The sequence below is a fragment of the Parasteatoda tepidariorum genome, chromosome 10 (genome assembly GCF_043381705.1).
Source record: "Parasteatoda tepidariorum isolate YZ-2023 chromosome 10, CAS_Ptep_4.0, whole genome shotgun sequence".
NCBI lineage: Eukaryota > Metazoa > Arthropoda > Arachnida > Araneae > Theridiidae > Parasteatoda > Parasteatoda tepidariorum.
This window is the reverse complement of record NC_092213.1, coordinates 59,629,891-59,634,486: the sequence shown is the minus strand read 5'-3', so window position 1 is coordinate 59,634,486 and position 4,596 is coordinate 59,629,891. Positions and strand designations below refer to the sequence as shown.

Here is a 4,596-nt window from a genome sequence, read left to right as displayed (position 1 = left end):
AGGTGCCATATTACAATAAATATTTTCATTTTTTTTTTCATTTTTAAAAATCGTAGGATTCGAGGCTTTGCTATTCTTTTAGGAAGATTTTCCCATTCAAACCGCTGGTGAGATTTAGAATCACTATTTTGTTTGTCACAGATGTCAACAATCAGTTATTTTGTCATGAAGTTTATTGTAAAAAAGAAGGGTAGGTAATAATATTGATACATTTCTTTCAAATGGAAAAATATTTTAATAAATGAAATTTAAAAAAAAACTAAGCTATGTGCTTAGAATCAAAATTATTGGAGGAATTAGTACTAATTAGAATAAGAGAAACATAAAAAATCGCCATTATTAATGATAAATAAATTTTGGTAATAGGTGCTAACTTAAACAAAAGTAAAAGCTATGTACTGAAAAGCAAAATGAATAGAGAAATAGTATTACATTATGGAGAAACGTAAAAAAATAGCCTTATTATTGACATCAATTATGATAATTTAATTTTGGTTACAGGTACAAAAAGTATTACGATGTTAATAAGAACCAGATTAGTTGTGGAGTTGTGATATAGATAATGTGGAAAGATGTTTTTACGGCCTCTGGAAAGGGAAAAGTACAGGTGAAAATTGTTGGATAGAGGTAAATTTAAATTATCAAAAATTGGCCTGAAGCGAAATCATGATTCCCTCCGAAACAGTATACAGTTAATCTTCATTTCGATGGTATAAACTACCAAAAATGAGTTCTTTTTAATCTAACAATGTAAAATTTCCTTAAAGGCCTTAAAAAAAATTTCTTAGCTTAATTGACTGTGCTGGTGAAAGTCTTTTGAGTTTTGGACATTACTTTGCAGTGTTGTTCAGTATTGTCTTATTGACTATTTACTTTATTTTTACCCGTGCGAAGAATATGTATTCGGCTAGTGACTGAATATTACTTAAATCAATAAAATATTTTAGTCATTTTAACAAAGAAATGCGATTAATTTCATTTCCTGCTGTAATATGTTACAATGCCTGTCTGTAATCGTAAGCATAAATTTTATTGAATGAACAGGGTGACCAGAAAAAAACACCTCAATAAGGAACTATTATATCTCGAAAACCAATGCACAGAAATCTTTTAAACTTTGATAATAAATAATACTAATAAACAAATTTGCTGTAGCAACACTTTTAGAATCGTATGATTGTTTTGGCAAGTCCTAATCAAACAGGAATGGGTATTGACTAGCCTCCTTATTCTCCTGACTTTAATCTGCTTGACAGAATTCTGCGGGAAAATCTTAAAGTCAAAGAATACTTGAAGAATCTTAAAACGGTTTCTGAACTGAAGTTTCGGTTCAAAGATAAATAGAGGCAATTGATCACTGTTATCCACAAAGATAAATAGGGGCACATCACTGGAGTCTGCAACGAAGCACAATTCATAACAATAGGAATAAAACATATTTATTCACTATTTTCGTTGATGTTTAACTTACTTTTGGGGAGTTTTTTCTGATTATCTCCCCCTCCCTCTATGTATATATGTGTGTGCGTGCTTATATAAAATATTTCATTTAATAATTATTTTTTATGCTACGTTCAACGAAACTATTCTGAATTTTTAGACTGTAAAATGAATAGAATTTTTGCTTATTGTACAGGATACCTATTCAAGTTGCGTAATTCACCTTGGTTAACCCAAGAGACTTGAATATTATGCAAAAGCGATTTCTGATGTTGGTGTTAGATTGGAAAATTTATGTGGATTTATAGGTAAATTAAGACATCTTTAAAAATTTTTACAAATATTAATTATAAGAGCGGAAATAAATGTTACCTTCAATATTCTGCTTAACATCCAGGGTTGGAAACTAAAAATATTTTTTTAAGGTACTGAAAACAATTTGTGTTTCTTATTTTCTTGCAGATTCTTAATACAACGATTTAAATATAAATGTTTATCAATTATTATAGAAATTACAGATTCTAAAAATTATTTTAATTTTATTTCAAGAATATAATAGATTTCCTGTTATATTTTAAACCAGATGGTACAGCTAGAACAGTTTGCCGACCTAAAGTGGAACTTGAACTATACAGGGCATATGAGATGTCATTGTCTCAAGCATTTAGACATCTTATGTCCTGATAGGATGATATGATCACTTGTTTAAAGGGCCCTTGCCCACAAAGAAGGCATGATTCAGGTAACATTTTTTTTGTAACTATAATTGATGTATTATGCACAAATAAAATTTTTTAAATATTTTCATTCAGGGATACTTAAAGATTCTAAATTGTACAGACAGCTGAAACAGCACCTAGTCTTCACAAATAAAAAGTACTGTTGATATGGAGATTTAGGTTTCCCGAGAGAAAACTACTTCTAACACCATATCCTGGTATAAATTTGGATCTAAACCATGCATTATTCAAACGCCAAGAAGTAGAATGGGGGATTTAGAAAAGTAATTTCTGAATTTGTTTTCCTAGATTTCAAAAAGTATCAAAAGCTACTGCATCCAGGCCTGTCTACAATGTATTATGCTGCAGTAATTTTTCAAAAACTGCTATCCATGCCTATATGGTAACCAGACCTGTACGTATTTTAATACAGAGCCACCATCTCTGTCAAAGTATTTACAATAAAGTTGTGCTTTTAACTAAGAAAGATTTGTTTTTAAGTAATTTTGTCTTTAAAATTGAAATTAAAAAAAAAATTAGAGTACATATTCCTTACATATCCTTGATAATTTAAAATGCATTTGTTTTCTCTTTCAAAAAAAGACAGAAGTTCTTAAATGTGGGAAACAACGCATGTAAGGCTATATTCATGAATCATGTGCGTAATAAATGCATTTTCTCAAAATTTGAATTAAATTATATGCAAGATTAAGAAATAATGTTTCACTACGAATAAATTAAAAATAATTTTTTTTGTTTCATATTTTTTAATCTTCAAAATGTGCTTAGTTTAACTTTTTTTCGGCGCGAACTTATCGGCGAAATTGTTTTTTGGACTTGTAACCACCGGTGAAATGAATGGAACTAATTAATTGAGTAATAGTAATGAATTCTGAACATAAATTAAAAATTACGTTTTTCGATAGAGTTTAAAATATATATATATATATATATATATATAGTACAAATATATAAAATCAAAATATAACTAAATTATCGTTTTAGCTAGTTTTAGGAAACTTATTTAATCATATAAAAGATGAATGAAGTTAATGTATAGATATAAATAAAAGATATAGATATACGACCATTCCTTCCAATTTCATGCTTCATTTATTCAGAACGAGTATGTTTAGCTCGACTAAAACTTGATCCAATGTCATATTATACTTATTTATGGATATCTTGCGTCAGAATTCTGCCATAACCGTTCGGAATGATCAATGTTACTAGGATATCTTCGAATAATTCTTAAGATCAAGAATTGCTTACTTAGAAACTGCACTCAGAAACATTAATTTCATATTAATAAAACGACTTTCTTAAAGAAATAAAAACTTAACACACCAAACTCACTCAAATATATACATTTTATTTCGTTTAACATTTTGAGACAAAAAATACAGGGTTTAAAGCTTCTTTGTAATTTTCTTAAACATATAAAATATTTCGTAGTGATTTTAGATGTCGTAGTTGTCTTGATAAATCAAGACAGAGATCATTTAGAGTTAAAAATAGTGACATGATTTGTATGCTCTTAAGGAACTTCGTAAATTATAAACCAGCTTATAAAATTTATATGCCTTCTTTATAGACTCTAAAGCCTTTGTGGGCCCTGGCCTTTTCTTCCACCTGCAAGTGTTCTCCAGTGTTTTGTCCGCAGTACCATCATATATTTTTCTAAGCCATCTTATTATTACAAATTTGGACCGCCATTTCTTCTTATTAAGACTATGATTTTCAAACTACGGCAACCGAATAATTTTGGTTTTAACAGGCAAGTAAAACCGGGGGTAAACGCAAAATTTATCAAATAAATATGATATAAAACAAACAAAATACATATTCCAATACTGTCTTCGATAAAATTTGTCAATCAAAAATGTGTAATAGTGCATAAAACGAGTACCAACTTATATGGTCGTTGAGAAAATGTTTTCCTAGAGGTAGTAACGTATAAATCGTTAATTTTAAAACTTGAATCTTAAATTGTTTTACCTACTATGACAGATCAATACTTCAAACATACATATTAGTTGGACAATTATACTTTAAAGTGTTGGTGATATAGATTGATCTTTAAGCAAATTTTCCATCGTAAGTATAATTAAATTACCACTTTCTCAACGACTGCATAAAGTAGCAGCTATGTAAATATCTATTGAATAAACACTAAAGATTATTTTAATGATGCGATCTTCATCCATCCTAATGACATTTCTTGCCCATTTTATTATCATTGTTTTAATGAAATAAATAATAACAGGTTCCTTATAACTAGTATGAGTTGTTGTCAAGTTGGAGTCACGCATCAATATTTAGTGTAACCGAACATATTTCTCAGGCCCTTTCTCCCAAAGACGCCTAACTAATCTCATTTGCTCAATTCATATAATCCAAGGTTCTCAGACTTTATAGCTGAGTCTGTTATTCAAAT

General features: G+C 29.0%; 1 long non-coding RNA gene across 1 annotated transcript; it reads left to right on the top strand.

Moving 5' to 3' along the window:
- Positions 1–306: 306 nt before the first annotated feature.
- LOC139426798 (uncharacterized) lies at positions 307–2,631 on the top strand. Its single transcript, XR_011638017.1, has 3 exons — positions 307–627; positions 2,024–2,182; positions 2,253–2,631. It is a non-coding gene; the product is annotated as an uncharacterized lncRNA (long non-coding RNA).
- Positions 2,632–4,596: the final 1,965 nt, after the last annotated feature.